Source organism: Rhinopithecus roxellana, chromosome 5 (assembly GCF_007565055.1).
Source record: "Rhinopithecus roxellana isolate Shanxi Qingling chromosome 5, ASM756505v1, whole genome shotgun sequence".
Lineage (NCBI taxonomy): Eukaryota > Metazoa > Chordata > Mammalia > Primates > Cercopithecidae > Rhinopithecus > Rhinopithecus roxellana.
The window spans coordinates 48041090-48062563 of NC_044553.1; positions in this window are offsets into that span (position 1 = coordinate 48041090).

Below are 21474 nucleotides of genomic sequence, written 5' to 3' on the forward strand. Positions count from 1 at the left end.
GAATTCATCTCAAAGAGTTACAACCTATGCCTCAAGAAGCAGTGTGCTAACACTATTTTCGTGGAATCTTGAAAGTGATATTTGGTAGCCCATAGGGGCCGATGGAGAAAAAGGAAATGTCCTCACATAATAACTACAGAGAAACTTTCTGAGAGATTGCTTTCTGATGTGTTACTTCATCACACAGAGTTCCACCATTCCCTTCTTCCAACAGTTTGCTAACACTGTTGTCGTGCATTCTGCAAATATATATTTGGGAGCTCATTGAGGGCTAGGGTGAAAAAGGAATTATCCTCACATAACAACTAAAGAGAAACTTTCTGAGAAACTGCATTGCCATGCGTGAATGCAACTCACAGAGTTACAGGTTTCTCTTCAGTGATCAGTTTGTTAACACAGTTTTCTGGAAATCTGCAATTTGGTATTTCATAGCGCAATGAACCTTACGGTGACAAAGGAAATATCCACAGATGAAAACTAGAAAGAAGCTTTCTTAGAAACTTCTTGGTGATGTGTGAATTCATCTCACAGAGGTACACTTATGATTGGTGGAGCAGTCCATTAACACTCTCTTTCAGGAAACTGAGAAGGGCTTCCTTGGATCGCATTGAGACCTATGCTGATAAAGGAAATTTCATCCCTTCAAAACGTAAAAGAAGGTTTCTGAGAAACTTCTTTCTGATCTGTGAATTCATCTCACAGTGTTACAACCTATGCCTCAAGAAGCAGTTTGCTAACACTCTTTTCGTGGAATCTGGAAAGTGATATTTGGTAGACCCTAGGGGCCCATGGTGAAAAAGGAAATGTCCTCACATAATAACTACAGAGAAACTTTCTGAGAGATTGCTTTCTGATGTGTGACTTCATCACACAGAATTCCACACTTCCCTTCTGGGAACAGTTTGTTAACACTGTTCTCGTGGATTCTGCAAAGGTATATTTGGGAGCTCATTGAGGGCTAGGGTGAAAAAGGAATTATCCTCACATAACAACAAAAGAGAAGCTTTCTGAGAAACTGCATTGCCATGTGTGAATGCAACTCACAGAGTTACACGTTTCTATTCAGTGATCAGTTTGTTAACACAGTTTTCTGGAAATCTGCAATTTGGTATTTCATAACGCAATGAACCTGATGGTGACAAAGGAAATATCCACAGATGAAAACTAGAAAAATGGTTTCTTGGAAACTTCTTGGTGATGTGTGAATTCGTCTCACAGAGTTACACTTATGTTTCGTGGAGCAGTCCATTAACAATGTCTTTGAGGAAGCTGAGAAGGGCTTTCTTGGATCGCATTGAGGCCTATGCTGATAAAGGAAATTTCATCCGTTGAAAACGTGAAAGAAGCTTTCTGAGAAACTTCTTTCTGATCTGTGAATTCATCTCACAGAGTTACAACCTATGCCTCAAGAAGCAGTTTCCTAACACTCTTCTCGTGGAATCTGGAAATTGATATTTGGTAGCCCCTAGGAGCCCATGGTGAAAAAGGAAATGTCCTCACATAATAACTACAGAGAAACTTTCTGAGAGATTGCTTTCTGATGTGTGACTTCATCACACAGAGTTCCACCCTTCCCTTCTTGGAACAGTTTTCTAACACTGTTCTCGTGGATTCTGCAAAGGTATATTTGGGTGCTCATTGAGCGCTAGGGTGAAAAAGGAATTATCCTCACATAACAATTAAAGAGAAGCTTTCTGAGAAACTGCATTGCCAGGTGTGAATGCAACTCACAGAGTTACACGTTTCTCTTCAGTGATCAGTTTGTTAACACAGTTTTCTGGAAATCTGCAATTTGGTATTTCATAGCGCAATGAACCTGACGGTGACAAAGGATATATCCACAGATGAAAACTAGAAAGAACTTTTCTAGAAACTTCTTGGCGATGTGTGAATTCATCTCACAGAGTTACACTTATGTTTGGTGGAGCAGTCCATTAACACTGTCGTTGAGGAAGCTGAGAACGTCTTCATTGGATCGCATTGAAGGACTACGCTGATAAAGGAAATTACATCATTCAAAATGTGAAAGAAGCTTTCTGAAATACTTCTTTCCTATCTGTGAATTCATCTCACAGAATTACAACCTATGCCTCAAGAAGCAGTTGGCTAACACTCTTTTCGTGGAATCTGGAAAGTGATATTTGGTAGCCCATAGGAGCCCATGGTGAAAAAGGAAATGTCCTCACATAATAACTACAGAGAAACTTTCTGAGAGATTGCTTTCTGATGTGTGACTTCATCACACAGAGTTCCACCCTTCCCTTCTGGGAACAGTTTGCAAACACTGTTCTCGTGGATTCTGCAAAGGTATATTTGGGTGCTCATTGAGCGCTAGGGTGAAAAAGGAATTATCCTCACATAACAATTAAAGAGAAGCTTTCTGAGAAACTGCATTGCCATGTGTGAATGCAACTCACAGAGTTACACGTTTCTCTTCAGTGATCAGTTTGTTAAAACAGTGTTCTGGAAATCTGCAATTTTGTATTTCATTGAGCAATGAACCTTACGGTGACAAAGGAAATATCCACAGATGAAAAGTAGAAAGAAACTTTCTTAAAAACTTCTTGGTGATGTGGGAATTCATCTCCCAGAGTTACACTTATGTTTCGTGAAGCAGACAATTAACACTGTCTTTGAGGAAGCTGAGAAAGGCTTCCTTGGATCGCATTGAGGCCTACGCTGATAAAGGAAATTTCATACATTCAACACGTGAAAAAGCTTTCTGAGAAACTTCTCTCTGATCTGTGAATTCATCTCACAGAGTTACAACCTATGCCTCAAGAGGCAGGTTGCTAACACTCTTTTCGTGGAATCTGGAAAGTGATATTTGGTAGCCCATAGGGGCCCATGGTGAAAAAGGAATTGTCCTCACATAATAACTACAGAGAAACTTTCTGAGAGATTGCTTTCTGATGTGTTTCTTCATCACACAGAGTACCACCCTTCCCTTCTTGGAACAGTTTGCTAACACTGTTCTCGTGGATTCTGCAAAGGTATATTTGGGAGCTCATTGAGGGCTAGAGTGAAAAAGGAATTATCCTCACATAAGCACTAAAGAGAAGCTTTCTGAGAAACTGCATTGCCATGTGTGAATGCAACTCACAGAGTTACACGTTTCTCTTCAGTGATCAGTTTGTTAACACAGTTTTCTGGAAATCTGCAATTTGGTATTTCATAGCGCAATGAACCTTATGGTGACAAAGGAAATATCCACAGATGAAAACTAGAAAGAAGCTTTCTTAGAAACTGCTTGGTGATGTGTGAATTCATCTCACAGAGTTACACTTATGTTTCGTGGAGCAGTCCATTAACACTATTTTTGAGGAAGCTGAGAAGGGCTTCCTTGGATCGCATTGAGGCCTACGCTGATAAAGGAAATTTCATCCGTTCAACACGTGAAAGAAGCTTTCTGAGAAACTTCTTTCTGATCTGTGAATTCATCTCACAGAGTTACAACCTATGCCTCAAGAAGCAGTTTGCTAACACTCTTTTCGTGGAATCTGGAAAGTGATATTTGGAACCCCGTAGGGGCCCATGGTGAAAAAGGAAATATCCTTACATCATAACTACACAGAAACTTTCTGAGAGATTGCTTTCTGATGTGTGACTTCATCACAGAGTTCGACCCTTCCCTTCTTGGAACAGTTTGCTAACACTGTTGTCGTGGATTCTGCAAAGATATATTTGGGAGCTCATTGAGGGCTAGGGTGAAAAAGGAATTATCCTCACATAATAACTAAAGAGAAGCTTTCTGAGAAACCGCATTGCCATGTGTGAATGCAACTCACAGAGTTACACGTTTCTCTTCAGTGATCAGTTTGTTAACACAGTTTTCTGGAAATCTGCAATTTGGTATTTCATAGCGCAATAAACCTTACGGTGACAAAGGAATATCCACAGAAAAAAAGTAGAAAGAAGCTTTCTTAGAAATTTCCTCGTGATGTGTGAATGCATCTCACAGAGTTACACTCATGTTTCGTGGAGCAGTCCATTAACACTGTCTTTGAGAAAGCGGAGAAGGGCTTCCTTGGATCGCCTTGAGGCCTACGCTGATAAAGGAAATTTCATCCGTTCAACACGTGAAAGAAGTTTTCTGAGACACTTCTTTCTGATCTGTGAATTCATCTCACAGAGTTACAACCTATGCCTCAAGAAGGAGTTTGCTAACACTCTTTTCGTGGAATCTGGAAAGTGATATTTGGTAGCCCCTAGGGGCCCGAGGTGAAAAAGGAAATGTCTCACATCATAACAACAGAGAAACTTTCTGAGAGATTTTTTCTGATGTGTGACTTCATCACACAGAGTTCCACCCTTCCCTTCTTGGAACATTTTGCTAACACTGTTCTCGTGGATTCTGCAAAGGTATATTTGGGAGCTCATTTAGGGCTAGGGAGTAAAAGGAATTATCCTCACATAATAACTAAAGAGAAGCTTTCTGAGAAACTGCATTGCCATGTGTGAATGCAACTCACATAGTTACACGTTTCTCTTCAGTGATCAGTTTGTTAACACAGTTTTCTGGAAATCTGCAATATGGTATTTCATAGCGCAATGAACCTTACGGTGACAAAGGAAATATCCACAGATGAAAACTAGAAAGAAGCTTTCTTAGAAACTGCTTGGTGATGTGTGAATTCATCTCACAGAGTTACACTTATGTTTCGTGGAGCAGTCCATTAACAGTGTCTTTGAGGAAGCTGAGAAGGGCTTCCTTGGATCGCATTGAGGCCTATGCTGATAAAGGAAATTTCATCCGTTCAACACGTGAAAGAAGCCTTCTGAGAAACTTCTTTCTGATCTGTGAATTCATCTCAAAGAGTTACAACCTATGCCTCAAGAAGCAGTGTGCTAACACTATTTTCGTGGAATCTTGAAAGTGATATTTGGTAGCCCATAGGGGCCGATGGTGAAAAAGGAAATGTCCTCACATAATAACTACAGAGAAACTTTCTGAGAGATTGCTTTCTGATGTGTTACTTCATCACACAGAGTTCCACCATTCCCTTCTTCCAACAGTTTGCTAACACTGTTGTCGTGCATTCTGCAAATATATATTTGGGAGCTCATTGAGGGCTAGGGTGAAAAAGGAATTATCCTCACATAACAACTAAAGAGAAACTTTCTGAGAAACTGCATTGCCATGCGTGAATGCAACTCACAGAGTTACAGGTTTCTCTTCAGTGATCAGTTTGTTAACACAGTTTTCTGGAAATCTGCAATTTGGTATTTCATAGCGCAATGAACCTTACGGTGACAAAGGAAATATCCACAGATGAAAACTAGAAAGAAGCTTTCTTAGAAACTTCTTGGTGATGTGTGAATTCATCTCACAGAGGTACACTTATGATTGGTGGAGCAGTCCATTAACACTCTCTTTCAGGAAACTGAGAAGGGCTTCCTTGGATCGCATTGAGACCTATGCTGATAAAGGAAATTTCATCCCTTCAAAACGTAAAAGAAGGTTTCTGAGAAACTTCTTTCTGATCTGTGAATTCATCTCACAGTGTTACAACCTATGCCTCAAGAAGCAGTTTGCTAACACTCTTTTCGTGGAATCTGGAAAGTGATATTTGGTAGACCCTAGGGGCCCATGGTGAAAAAGGAAATGTCCTCACATAATAACTACAGAGAAACTTTCTGAGAGATTGCTTTCTGATGTGTGACTTCATCACACAGAATTCCACACTTCCCTTCTTGGAACAGTTTGTTAACACTGTTCTCGTGGATTCTGCAAAGGTATATTTGGGAGCTCATTGAGGGCTAGGGTGAAAAAGGAATTATCCTCACATAACAACAAAAGAGAAGCTTTCTGAGAAACTGCATTGCCATGTGTGAATGCAACTCACAGAGTTACACGTTTCTATTCAGTGATCAGTTTGTTAACACAGTTTTCTGGAAATCTGCAATTTGGTATTTCATAACGCAATGAACCTGATGGTGACAAAGGAAATATCCACAGATGAAAACTAGAAAAATGGTTTCTTGGAAACTTCTTGGTGATGTGTGAATTCGTCTCACAGAGTTACACTTATGTTTCGTGGAGCAGTCCACTAACAATGTCTTTGAGGAAGCTGAGAAGGGCTTTCTTGGATCGCATTGAGGCCTATGCTGATAAAGGAAATTTCATCCGTTGAAAACGTGAAAGAAGCTTTCTGAGAAACTTCTTTCTGATCTGTGAATTCATCTCACTGACTTACAACCTATGCCTCAAGAAGCAGTTTCCTAACACTCTTCTCGTGGAATCTGGAAAGTGATATTTGGTAGCCCCTAGGAGCCCATGGTGAAAAAGGAAATGTCCTCACATAATAACTACAGAGAAACTTTCTGAGAGATTGCTTTCTGATGTGTGACTTCATCACACAGAGTTCCACCCTTCCCTTCTTGGAACAGTTTTCTAACACTGTTCTCGTGGATTCTGCAAAGGTATATTTGGGTGCTCATTGAGGGCTAGGGTGAAAAAGGAATTATCCTCACATAACAACTAAAGAGAAGCTTTCTGAGAAACTGCATTGCCAGGTGTGAATGCAACTCACAGAGTTACACGTTTCTCTTCAGTGATCAGTTTGTTAACACAGTTTTCTGGAAATCTGCAATTTGGTATTTCATAGCGCAATGAACCTTATGGTGACAAAGGAAATATCCACAGATGAAAACTAGAAAAAAGCTTTCTTGGAAACTTCTTGGTGATATGTGAATTCATCTCACAGGGTTACGCTTATGTTTCGTGGAGCAGTCCATTAACACTGTCTTTGAGGCAGCTGAGAAGGGCTTCCTTGGATCGCATTGAGGGCTACGCTGATAAAGGAAATTTCATCCGTTCAAAACGTGAAAGAAGCTTTCTGAGAAACTTCTTTCTGATCTGTGAATTCATCTCACAGAGATACCACCTATGCCTCAAGAAGCAGTTTGCAAACACTCTTTTCGTGGAATCTGGAAAGTGATATTTGGTAGCCCATAGGGGCCCATGGTGAAAAAGGAAATGTCCTCACATAATAACTACAGAGAGACTTTCTGAGAGATTGCTTTCTGATGTGTGACTTCATCACACAGAGTTCCACCCTTCCCTTCTTGGAACAGTTTGCTAACACTGTTGTCGTGGATTCTGCAAAGGTATATTTGGGAGCCCATTGAGGGCTAGGGTGAGAAAGGAATTATCCTCACATAAAAACTGAAGAGAAGCGTTCTGAGAAACTGCATTGCCATGTGTGATTGCAACTCACAGAGTTACACGTTTCTCTTCAGTGATCAGTTTGTTAACACAGTTTTCTGGAGATCAGCAGTTTGTTATTTCATAGAGCAATGAATCTTACGGTGACAAAGGAAATATCCACAGATGAAGACTGGAAAGAATCTTTCTTAGAAACTTCTTGGTGATGTGAGAATTCATCTCAAAGAGTTACACTTATGTGTCATGGAGTAGTCCATTAACACTGTCTTTGAGAAGCTGAGAAGGGCTTCCTTGGATGGCATTGAGGCCTACGCTGATAAAGGAAATTTCATCCGTTCAAAACATGAACGAATCTTTCTGAGAAACTTCTTTCTGATCTGTGAATTCATCTCACAGAGTTACAACCTATGCCTCAAGAAGCAGTTTCCTAACACTCTTCTCGTGGAATCTGGAAATTGATATTTGGTAGCCCCTAGGAGCCCATGGTGAAAAAGGAAATGTTCTCACATAATAACTACAGAGAAACTTTCTGAGAGATTGCTTTCTGATGTGTGACTTCATCACACAGAGTTCCACCCTTCCCTTCTTGGAACAGTTTTCTAACACTGTTCTCGTGGATTCTGCAAAGGTATATTTGGGTGCTCATTGAGCGCTAGGGTGAAAAAGGAATTATCCTCACATAACAATTAAAGAGAAGCTTTCTGAGAAACTGCATTGCCAGGTGTGAATGCAACTCACAGAGTTACACGTTTCTCTTCAGTGATCAGTTTGTTAACACAGTTTTCTGGAAATCTGCAATTTGGTATTTCATAGCGCAATGAACCTGACGGTGACAAAGGATATATCCACAGATGAAAACTAGAAAGAACTTTTCTAGAAACTTCTTCGCGATGTGTGAATTCATCTCACAGAGTTACACTTATGTTTGGTGGAGCAGTCCATTAACACTGTCGTTGAGGAAGCTGAGAACGTCTTCATTGGATCGCATTGAAGACTACGCTGATAAAGGAAATTACATCATTCAAAATGTGAAAGAAGCTTTCTGAAATACTTCTTTCCTATCTGTGAATTCATCTCACAGAATTACAACCTATGCCTCAAGAAGCAGTTGGCTAACACTCTTTTCGTGGAATCTGGAAAGTGATATTTGGTAGCCCATAGGAGCCCATGGTGAAAAAGGAAATGTCCTCACATAATAACTACAGAGAAACTTTCTGAGAGATTGCTTTCTGATGTGTGACTTCATCACACAGAGTTCCACCCTTCCCTTCTGGGAACAGTTTGCAAACACTGTTCTCGTGGATTCTGCAAAGGTATATTTCGGAACTCACGGAGGACTAGGGTGAAAAAGGAATTATCATCACATAATATCTAAAGAGAAGCTTTCTGAGAAACTGCATTGCCATGTGTGAATGCAACTCACAGAGTTACACGTTTCTCTTCAGGGATCAGTTTGTTAACACAGTTTTCTGGAAAACTGCAATTTGGTATTTCGTAGCGCTATGAACCTTACAGTGGCAAAGGAAATATCCACAGATGAAAAATGGAAAGAAGCTTTCTTAGAAACTTCTTGGTGATGTGTGAATTCATCTCACAGAGTTACACTTATGTTTCGTGGAGCAGTCCATTAACACTGTCTTTGAGGAAGCTGAGAAGGGCTTCCTTGGATCGCTTTGAGGCCTACGCTGATAAACGAAACTTTATCCGTTCAAAACGTGAAAAAATCTTTCAGGGAAACTTCTTTCTGATCTGTGAATTCATCTCTCAGAGTTACAACCTATGCCTCAAGAAACAGTTTGCTAACACTCTTTTCGTGGAATCTGGAAAGTGATATTTGGTAACCCATAGGGGCCCATGGTGAAAAAGGAAATGTCCTCACGTAATAACTACAGAGAAACTTTCTGAGAGATTGCTTTCTGATGTGTGACTTCATCACACAGAGTTCCACCCTTCCCTTCTTGGAACAGTTTGCTAACACTGTTTTCGTGGATTCTGCAAAGGTATATTTGGGAGCTCATTGAGGGCTAGGGTGAAAAAGGAATTATCCTCACAGAATACCTAAAGAGAAGCTTTGTGAAAAACTGCATTGACATGTGTGAATGCAACTCACAGAGTTACACGTTTCTCTTCAGTGATCAGTTTGTTAACACAGTGTTCTGGAAATCTGCAATTTTGTATTTCATTGAGCAATGAACCTTACGGTGACAAAGGAAATATCCACAGATGAAAAGTAGAAAGAAACTTTCTTAAAAACTTCTTGGTGATGTGGGAATTCATCTCCCAGAGTTACACTTATGTTTCGTGAAGCAGACAATTAACACTGTCTTTGAGGAAGCTGAGAAAGGCTTCCTTGGATCGCATTGAGGCCTACGCTGATAAAGGAAATTTCATACATTCAACACGTGAAAAAGCTTTCTGAGAAACTTCTCTCTGATCTGTGAATTCATCTCACAGAGTTACAACCTATGCCTCAAGAGGCAGGTTGCTAACACTCTTTTCGTGGAATCTGGAAAGTGATATTTGGTAGCCCATAGGGGCCCATGGTGAAAAAGGAATTGTCCTCACATAATAACTACAGAGAAATTTTCTGAGAGATTGCTTTCTGATGTGTTACTTCATCACACAGAGTTCCACCATTCCCTTCTTGGAACAGTTTGCTAACACTGTTCTCGTGGATTCTGCAAAGGTATATTTGGGAGCTCATTGAGGGCTAGAGTGAAAAAGGAATTATCCTCACATAAGCACTAAAGAGAAGCTTTCTGAGAAACTGCATTGCCATGTGTGAATGCAACTCACAGAGTTACACGTTTCTCTTCAGTGATCAGTTTGTTAACACAGTTTTCTGGAAATCTGCAATTTGGTATTTCATAGCGCAATGAACCTTACGGTGACAAAGGAATATCCACAGAAAAAAAGTAGAAAGAAGCTTTCTTAGAAATTTCCTCGTGATGTGTGAATTCATCTCACAGAGTTACACTCATGTTTCGTGGAGCAGTCCATTAACACTGTCTTTGAGAAAGCGGAGAAGGGCTTCCTTGGATCGCCTTGAGGCCTACGCTGATAAAGGAAATTTCATCCGTTCAACACGTGAAAGAAGTTTTCTGAGACACTTCTTTCTGATCTGTGAATTCATCTCACAGAGTTACAACCTATGCCTCAAGAAGCAGTTTGCTAACACTCTTTTCGTGGAATCTGGAAAGTGATATTTGGTAACCCCTAGGGGCCCGAGGTGAAAAAGGAAATGTCTCACATCATAACAGCAGAGAAACTTTCTGAGAGATTTTTTTCTGATGTGTGACTTCATCACACAGAGTTCCACCCTTCCCTTCTTGGAACATTTTGCTAACACTGTTCTCGTGGATTCTGCAAAGGTATATTTGGGAGCTCATTGAGGGCTAGGGAGTAAAAGGAATTATCCTCACATAATAACTAAAGAGAAGCTTTCTGAGAAACTGCATTGCCATGTGTGAATGCAACTCACATAGTTACACGTTTCTCTTCAGTGATCAGTTTGTTAACACAGTTTTCTGGAAATCTGCAATATGGTATTTCATAGCGCAATGAACCTTACGGTGACAAAGGAAATATCCACAGATGAAAACTAGAAAGAAGCTTTCTTAGAAACTGCTTGGTGATGTGTGAATTCATCTCACAGAGTTACACTTATGTTTCGTGGAGCAGTCCATTAACAGTGTCTTTGAGGAAGCTGAGAAGGGCTTCCTTGGATCGCATTGAGGCCTATGCTGATAAAGGAAATTTCATCCGTTCAACACGTGAAAGAAGCCTTCTGAGAAACTTCTTTCTGAACTGTGAATTCATCTCAAAGAGTTACAACCTATGCCTCAAGAAGCAGTTTGCTAACACTATTTTCGTGGAATCTGGAAAGTGATATTTGGTAGCCCATAGGGGCCGATGGTGAAAAAGGAAATGTCCTCACATAATAACTACAGAGAAACTTTCTGAGAGATTGCTTTCTGATGTGTTACTTCATCACACAGAGTTCCACCATTCCCTTCTTCCAACAGTTTGCTAACACTGTTGTCGTGCATTCTGCAAATATATATTTGGGAGCTCATTGAGGGCTAGGGTGAAAAAGGAATTATCCTCACAGAATAAATAAAGAGAAGCTTTCTGAGAAACTGCATTGCCATGTGTGAATGCAACTCATATAGTTACACGTTTCTCTTCAGTGATCAGTTTGTTAACACAGTTTTCTGAAAATCTGCAATTTGGTATTTCGTAGCCCAATGAACCTTACTGTGACAAAGGAAATATCCACAGATAAAAACTAGAAAGAAGCTTTCTTAGAAACTTCTTGGTGATGTGTGAATTCATCTCACAGAGTTACACTTATGTTTCGTGGAGCAGTCCATTAACACAGTCTTTGAGGAAGCTGAGAAGGTCTTCCTTGGATCGCATTGAGGCCTACGCTGATAAAGGAAATTTCATCCGTTGAAAACGTGAAAGAAGCTTTCTGAGAAAATTCTTTATGAGCTGTGAATTCATCTCACAGAGTTACAACCTATGCCTCAAGAAGCAGTTTGCTAACACTCTTTTCGTGGAATCTGGAAAGAGATATTTGGTAGTCCAAAGGGGCCCATGGTGAAAAAGGAAATGTCCTCACATAATAACTACAGAGAAACTTTCTGAGAGATTGCTTTCTGATATGTGACTTCATCACACAGAGTTCCACCCGTCCCTTCTTGGAGCAGTTTGCTAACACTGTTCTCGTGGATTCTGCAAAGGTATATTTGGGAGCTCATTGAGGGCTAGGGTGAAAAAGGAATTATCCTCACATAATAAATAAAGAGAAGCTTTCCGAGAAACTGCTTTGCCATGTGTGAATGCTCCTCACAGGGTTACACGTTTCTCTTCAGTGATCAGTTTGTTAACACAGTTTTCTGGAAATCTGCAATTTGGTATTTCATAGCGCAATGAACCTCACGGTGACAAAGGAAATATCCACAGATGAAAACTGTAAAGAAGCTTTGTTAGAAACTTCTGGGTGATGTGTGAATCCATCTCACAGAGTCACACTTATGTTTCGTGGAGCAGTCCATTAACACTGTCTTTGAGGAAGCTGAGAAGGGATTCCTTGGATCGCATTGAGGCCTACGCTGATATAGGAAATTTCATCCGTTCAACTCGTGAAAGAAGCTTTCTGAGAAACTTCTTTCTGATATGTGAGTTCATCTCACAGAGTTACAACCTATGCCTCATGAAGCAGTTGGCTAACACTCTTTTCGTGGAATCTGAAAAGTGAAATTTGGTAGTCCATAGGGGCCCATGGTGAAAAAGGAAATGTCCTCACATAAATACTACAGAGAAACTTTCTGAGAGATTGCTTTCTGATGTGTGACTTCATCACACAGAGTTCCACCCGTCCCTTCTTGGAGCAGTTTGCTAACACTGTTCTCATGGATTCTGCAAATGTATATTCGGGAGCTCATTGAGGGCTAGGGTGAAAAAGGAATTATCCTCACTTAATAACTAAAGAGATGCTTTCTGAGAAACCGCATTGGCATGTGTGAATGCAACTCACAGAGTTACACGTTTCTCTTCAGTGATCAGTTTGTTATCACAGTTTTCTGGAAATCTGCAATTTGGTATTTCATAGCGCAATGAACCTTTCGGTGACAAAGGAAATATTCACAGATGAAAACTGGAAAGAAGCTTTCCTAGAAATATCTTGGCTGCATAGTGTTCCATGGTGTATGTGCCACATTTTCTTAATCCAGTCTGTCACAGATGGACATTTGGGTTGATTCCAAGTCTTTGCTATTGTGAATAGTGCCGCAATAAACATACGTGTACATGTGTCTTTGTAGTGGAATAATTTATAATCCTTTGGGTATATACCCAGTAGTGGGATGAGTTTGCGTCCTTTGTAGGGACATGGATGCAGCTGGAAACCATCATTCTTAGCAAACTATCACAAGAAGAGAAAAGCAAACACCGCATGTTCTCACTCATAGGTGGGAACTGAACAATGAGATCACTTGGACTCGGTAAGGGGAACATCACGCACTGGGGCCTATCATGGGGAGGGGGGAGGGGGGAGGAGGGAGGGGTTGCATTGGGGAGTTATACATGATATAAATGATGAATTGATGGGTGCTGATGAGATGATGGGTGCAGCACACCAACATGGCATAAGTATACATATGTAACAAACCTGCACGTTATGCACATGTACCCTAGAACTTAAAGTAAAATAAAAAATAAAAATAAAAAAAAAAAAAGAAATATCTTGGTGATGTGTGAATTCATCTCACAGAGTTACGTTTCGTGGAGCAGTCCATTAACACTGTCTTTGAGGAAGCTGAGAAGGGCTTCCTTGGATCGCATTGAGGCCTATGCTGATGAAGGAAATTTCATCTGTTCAAGACGTGTAAGAAGCTTTCTGAGAAACTTCTTTCTGCTCTGTGAATTCATCTCACCGAGTAACAATCTATGCCTCAAGAAGCAGTTTGCTAACACTCTTTTCGAGAATCTGGATAGTGATATTTGATAGCCTGTAGGGGCCCATGGTGAAAAAGGAAATGTCCTCACGTAATAACTACAGAGAAACTTTCTGAGAGATTGCTTTCTGGTGTGTGACTTCATCACACGGAGTTCCCCCCTTCCCTTCTTGGAACAGTTTGCTAAAACTGTTCTCGTGGATTCTGCAAAGGTATATTTGGGAGCTCAATGAGGGCTAGGGTGAAAAAGGAATTATCCTCACAGAATAACTAAAGAGAAGCTTTGTGAGAAACCGCATTACCATGTGTGAATGCAATTCACAGAGTTACACGTTTCTCTTCAGTGATCAGTTTGTTAACACAGTTTTCTGGAAATCTGCAATTTGGTATTTCATAGCGCAATGAACCTTGCGGTGACAAAGGAAATATCCACAGATGAAAACTGGAAAGAAGCTTTCTTGGAAACTTCTTGGTGATGTGTGAATTCACCTCACAGAGTTACACTTATGTTTCGTGGAGCAGTCCATTAACACTGTGTTTGAGGAAGCTGAGAAGGGCTTCCTTGGATCGCATTGATGCCTACGTTGATAAAGGAAATTTCATCCGTTCAATACGTGAAAGAAGTTTTCTGAGAAACTTCTTTCTGATCTGTGAATTCATCTCACAGAGTTACAACCTATGCCTCAAGAAGCAGTTTGCTAACACTCTTTTCGTGGAATGTGGACAGCGATATTTGGTAGTCCATAGGGGCCCATGGTGAAACAGGAAATGTCTTCACATAATAACTACAGAGAAACTTTCTGAGAGATTCCTTTCTGATGTGTGACTTCATCACACAGAGTTCCACACTTCCCTTCTTGGAAGAGTTTGCTAACGCTGTTGTCGTGGATTCTGCAAAGGTATATTTCGGAGCTCACTGAGGGCTAGGGTGAAAAAGGAATTATCCTCACAGAATCACTAAAGAGAAGCTTTCTGAGAAACCCCATTGGCATGTGTGAATGCAACTCACAGAGTTATACGTTTCTCTTCAGTGATCAGATTGTTGACACAGTTTTCTGGAAATCTGCAATTTGGTGTTTCATAGCGCAATGAACCTTACGGTGACAAAGGAAATATCCACAGATGAAAACTGGAAAGAAGTTTCTTGGAAACTTCTTGGTGATGTGTGAATTCATCTCACAGAGTTACACTTATGTTTCGTGGAGCAGTCCATTAACACTGTCTTTGAGGAAGCTAAGAAGGGCTTTCTTGGATCGCATTGAGGCCTACCGTGAAAAAGGAAATTTCATCCGTTCAAAACGTGAAAGAAGCTTTCTGAGAAACTTCTTTCTGATCTGTGAATTCATCTCACAGAGTTACATCCTATGCCTCAAGAAGCAGTTTGCTAATACTCTTTTCGTGGTATCTGGAAAGTGATATTTGGTAGCCCATAGGGGCCCATGGTGAAGAAGGAAATGTCCTCACATAATAACTACAGAGAAACTTTCTGAGAGATTGCTTTCTGATGTGTGACTTCATCACACAGAGTTCCACCCTTCCCTTCTTGGAACAGTTTGCTAACACTGTTCTCGCAGATTCTGCAAAGGTATATTTGGGAGCTCATTGAGGACTAGGGTGAAAAAGGAATTATCCTCACATAATAACGAAAGAGAAGCTTTCTGAGAAACTGCATTGCCATGTGTGAATGCAACTCACAGAGTTACACGTTTCTCTTCAGTGATCAGTTTGTTAACACAGTTTTCTGGAAATCTGCAATTTGGTGTTTCATAGCGCAATGACCCTTACGGTGACAAAGGAAATATCCACAGATGAAAACTGGAAAGAAGCTTTCTTGGAAACTTCTTGGTGGTGTGGGAATTCATCTCCCAGAGTTACACTTGTGTTTCGAGGAGCAGTCCATTAACACCGTCTTTGAGGAAGCTGAGAAGGGCTTCCATGGATCGCATTGATGCCTACGTTGATAAAGGAAATTTCATCCGTTCAACACGTGAAAGAAACTTTCTGAGAAACTTCTTTCTGATCTGTGAATTCATCTCACAGACTTACTACCTATGCCTAAAGAAACAGTTTGCTAACACTCTTTTCGTGGAATCTGGAAAGTGATATTTGGTAGCCCATAGGGGCCCATGGTGAAAAAGGAAATGTCCTCACATAATAACTACAGAGAAACTTTCTGAGAGATTGCTTTCTGATGTGTGACTTCATCACACAGAGTTCCACCCTTCCCTTCTTGGAACAGTTTGCTAACACTGTTCTCGTGGATTCTGGAAAAGGTATATTTGGGAGCTCATTGGGGGCTAAGGTGAAAAAGGAATCATCCTCACATAATTAATAAAGAGAAGCTTTCCGAGAAACCGCATTGCCATGTGTGAATGCAACTCACAGAGTTACACGTTTCTCTTCAGTGATCAGTTTGTTAACACAGTTTTCTGGAAATTTGCAATTTGGTATTTCATAGCGCAAAGAACCTTACGGTGACAAAGGAAATATCCACAGATGAAAACTGGAAAGAAGCTTTCTTAGAAACTTCTTGGTGATGTGTGAATCCATCTCACAGAGTCACACATATGTTTCGTGGAGCAGTCCATTACCACTGTCGTTGAGGAAGCTGAGAAGGTCTTCCTTCGATCGCTTTAAGGCCTACGATGATATAGGAAATTTCATCCGTTCAAAACGTGAAAGAAGCTTTCTGAGAAACTTCTTTCTGATCTGTGAATTCATCTCACAGACTTACAACCTATGCCTCAAGAAGCAGTTTTCTAACACTCTTCTCGTGGAAAGTGGAAAGTGATATTTGGTAGTCCACAGAGTCCCACGGTGAAAAAGGAAATGTCTTCACATAATAACTACAGAGAAACTTTCTGAGAGATTGCTTTCTGATGTGTGACTTCATCACACAGAGTTCCACCCTTCCCTTCTTGGAACAGTTTGCTAACACTGTTGTCGTGGATTCTGCAAAGGTATATTTCGGAGCTCATTGAGGGCTAGGGTGAAAAAGGAATTATCCTCACATAATTACTAAAGAGAAGCCTTCCGAGAAACCGCATTGCCATGTGTGAATGCAACTCACAGAGTTACACGTTTCTCTTCAGTGATCAGTTTGTTAACACAGTTTTCTGGAAATCTGCAATTTGGTATTTCATAGCGCAATGAACCTTTCGGTGACAAAGGTAATATCCACAGATGAGAACTGGAAAGAAGCTTTCTTAGGAACTTCTTGGTGATGTATGAATTTATCTCACAGAGTTACACTTATGTTTCGAGGAGCAGTTCATTAACACTGTCTTTGAGGAAGCTGAGAAGGGCTTCCTTGGATCGCATTGAGGCCTACGCTGATATAGGGAATTTCATCCGTTCAATTAGTGAAAGAAGCTTTCTGAGAAACTTCTTTCTGATCTGTGAGTTCATCTAACACAGTTACAACCTATGCCTCAAGAAGCAGTTTTCTAACACTCTTTTCGTGGAATCTGAAAAGTGATATTTGGTAGCCCATATGGGCCCATCGTGAAAAAGGAAATGTCCTCACATAATAACTACAGAGAACCTTTCTGAGAGATTGCTTTCCGATGTGTGACTTCATCACACAGAGTTCCACCCTTCCCTTCTTGGAACAGTTTGCTAAAACTCTTCTCGTGGATTCTGCAAAGGTATATTTGGCAGCTCATTGAGGGCTAGGGTGAAAAAGGAATTATCCTCACATAATAACTAAAGACAAGCTTTCTGAGAAAAAGCATTGCCATGTGTGAATGAAACTCACAGAGTTACACGTTTCTCTTCAGTGATCAGTTTGTTAACACAGTTTTCTGGAAATCTGCAATTTGGTATTTCATAGCGCAATGAACCTTACAGTGACAAAGGAAATATCCACAGATGAAAACTGGAAAGAAGCTTTTTTGGAAACTTCTTGTTGATGTGTGAATTCATCTCACAGAGTTACACTTATGTTTCGTGGAGCAGTCCATTAACACTGTCTTTCAGGAAGCTGAGAAGGGCTTCCTTGGATCGCATTGAGGAGTAGGCTGATAAAGGAAATTTCATCCGTTCAAAACGTGAAAGAAGCTTTCTGAGAAACTACTTTCTGATCTGTGAATTCATCTCAGAGAGTAACAACCTATGCCTCAAGAAGCAGTTTGCTAACACTCTTTTCTTGGAATCTGGAAAGTGATGTTTGGTAGTCCTTAGGGGCCCACGGTGAAAAAGGAAATGTCTTCGCATAATAACTACAGAGAAACTTTCTGAGAGATTGCTTTCTGATGTGTGACTTCATCACAAAGAGTTCCACCCTTCCCTTCTTGGAACAGTTTGCTAACACTGTTCTCGTGGATTCTGCAAAGGTATATTTGGGAGCTCATTGAGGGCCAGGGTGAAAAAGGAATTATCCTCACAGAATAACTAAAGTGAAGCTTACAGAGAAACCGCATTGCCATGTGTGAATGCAACTCACAGAGTTACACGTGTCTCTTCAGTGATCAGTTTGTTAACACAGTTTTCTGGAAATCTGCAATTTGGTATTTCATAGCGCAATGAAACTTACGGTGACAAAGGAAATATCCACAGAGGAAAACTGGAAGGAAGCTTTCTTAGAAACTTCTTGGTGATGTGGGAATTCATCTCACAGAGATATATTAATGTTTCGTGGAGCCGTCCATTAACACTGTCTTTGAGGAAGCAGAGAAGGGCTTCCTTGGATCGCATTGACGCCTACGCTGATAAAGGAAATTTCATCCGTTAAACACGTGAAAGAAGCTTTCTGAGAAACTTCTTTCTCATCTGTGAATTCATCTCACAGAGTTACAACTTATGCCTCAAGAAGCAGTTAGCTAACACTCTTTTCGTGGAATCTGGAAAGTGATATTTGGTAGCCCATTGGGGCCCATGGTAAAAAAGGAAATGTCCTCACATAATAACTACAGAGAAACTTTCTGAGAGATTGCCTTCTGATGTGTGACTTCATCACACAGAGTTCCACCCTTCCCTTCTTGGAACAGTTTGCTAACACTGTTCTCGTGGATTCTGCAAAGTTATATTTGGGAGCTCAATGAGGGCTAGGGTGAAAAAGGAATTATCCTCACAGAATAAATAAAGAGAAGCTTCCAGAGAAACCGCATTGCCATGTGTGAATGTAACTCACAGAGTTACACGTGTCTCTTCAGTGATCAGTTTGTTAACACAGTTTTCTGGAAATCTGCAATTTGGTATTTCATACCGCAATGAAACTTACGGTGACAAAGGAAATATCCACAGATGAAAACTGGCAGGAAGCTTTCTTAGAAACTTCTTGGTGATGTGGGAATTCATCTCACACAGTTACACTTATGTTTCGTGGAGCAGTCCATTAGCACTGTATTTGAGGAAGCTGAGAAGGGATTCCTTGGATCGCATTGAGGCCTACGCTGATAAAGGAAATTTCATCCGTTCAACACGTGAAAGAAGCTTTCTGAGAAACTTCTTTCTCATCTGTGAATTCATCTCACAGAGTTACAACCTATGCCTCAAGAAGCAGTTAGCTAACACTCTTTTCGTGGAATCTGGAAAGTGATATTTGGTAGCCCATTGGGGCCCATGGTAAAAACGGAAATGTCCTCACATAATAACTACAGAGAAACTTTCTGAGAGATTGCTTTCTGATGTGTGACTTCATGACACAGAGTTCCACCCTTCCCTTCTTGGACGAGATTGCTAACACTGTTCTCGTGGATTTTGCAATGGTATATTTGGGAGCTCATTGAGGGCTAGGGTGAAAAAGGAATTATCCTCACATAATAACTAAAGAGAAGCTTTCTGAGAAACTGCATTGCCATGTGTGAATGCAACTCACAGAGTTACACGTTTTTCTTCAGTGATCAGTTTGTTAACACGGTTTTCTGGAAATCTGCAGTTTGCTATTTCATAGCCCAATGAACCTTGCGGTGACAAAGGAAATATCCACAGATGAAAACTGGAAAGAAGCTTTCGTAGAAACTTCTTGGTGATGTGTGAATTCATCTCACAGAGTTACACTTATGTTTCGTGGAACAGTCCATTAACACTGTCTTTGAAGAAGCTGAGAAGGGCTTCCTTGGATCGCATTGAGGCCAATGCGGATAAAGGAAATTTCATCCGTTCAAAACGTGAAAGAAGCATTCTGAGAAACTTCTTTCTGATCTGTGAATTCATCTCACAGCGTTACATCCTATGCCTCAAGAAGCAGTTTGCTAACACTCTTTTTGTGGAATCTGGAAAGTGATATTTGGTAGCCCATAGGGGCCCATGGTGAAAAAGTAAATGTCCTCACATAATAACTACAGAGAAATTTTCTGAGAGATTGCTTTTTGATGTGTGACTTCATCACACACAGTTCCACCCTTCCCTTCTTGGAACAGTTTGCTAACACCTTTCTCGTGGATTTGCAAAGGTATATTTGGGAGCTCATTGAGGGCTAGGGTGAGAAAGGAATTATCCTCTCATAATAACTGAAGAGAAGCTTTCCGAGAAACCGCATTGCCATGTGTGAATGCAACTCACAGAGTTACACGTTTCTCTTCAGTGATCAGTTTGTTAACACAGTTTTCTGGAAATCTGCAATTTGGTATTTCATAGCTCAATGAACCTTACGGTGACAAAGGAATTATCCACAGATGAAAACTGGAAAGAAGCTTTCTTAGAAACTTCTTGGTGATGTGTGAATTCATCTCACAGAGTTACACTTATGTTTCCTGGAGCAGTCCATTAACACTGTCTATGAGGAAGCTGAGAAGGGCTTCCTTGGATCGCATTGAGGCCTACGCTGATAAAGGAAATCTCATCCGTTCAACACGTGAAAGAAGCTTTCTGAGAAACTTCTTTCTGATCTGTTAATTCATCTCACAGAGTTACAACCTATGCCTCAAGAAGCAGTTTGCTTACACTCTTTTCGTTTAATCTGGAAAGTGATATTTGGTAGCCCATAGGGGCCCATGGTGAAAAAGGAAATATCCTCACATAATAACTACAGAGAAACTTTCTGAGAGATTGCTTTCAGATGTGTGACTTCTTCACACAGAGTTCCACCCTTCCCTTCTTGGAACAGTTTGCTAACACAATTCTCGTGGATTCTGCAAAATTATATTTGGGAGCTCATTGAGGGCTAGGGTGAAAAAGGAATTATCCTCACATAATAACTAAAGAGAAGCTTTCCGAGAAACTGCATTGCCATGTGTGAATGCATCTCACAGAGTTACACGTTTCTCTTCAGTGATCAGTTTGTTAACACAGTTTTCTGGAAATCTGCAATTTGGTATTTCATAGCGCAATGAACCTTACGGTGACAAAGGAAATATCCACAAATGAAAACTGGAAGGAAGCTTTCTTAGAAACTTTTTGGTGATGTGTGAGTTCATCTCACAGAGTTACACTTATATTTCGTGGAGAAGTCCATTAACACTGTCTTTGAGGAAGCTGAGAAGGGCTTCCTTGGATCGCATTGAGGCCTACGCTGTTAAAGGAAATTTCATCCGTTCAAAACGTGAAAGAAGCTATCTGAGAAACTCCTTTCTGATTTGTGAATTCATCTCACAGAGTTACAACCTACGCCTCAAGAAGCAGTTTGCTAACACTCTTTTCGTGGAATCTGCAAAGTGATATTTGGTAGCTCATAGGGGCCCATGGTGAAAAAGGAAATGTCCTCACATAATAACTACAGAGAAACTTTCTGAGAGGTTGCTTTCTGATGTGTGACTTCATCACACAGAGTTCCACCCTTCCCTTCTTGGAACAGTTTGCTAACACTGTTCTCGTGGATTCTGCAAAGGTATATTTGGTAGCTCATTGAGGGCTAGGGTGAAAAAGGAATTATCCTCACAGAATAACTGAAGAGAAACTTACAAA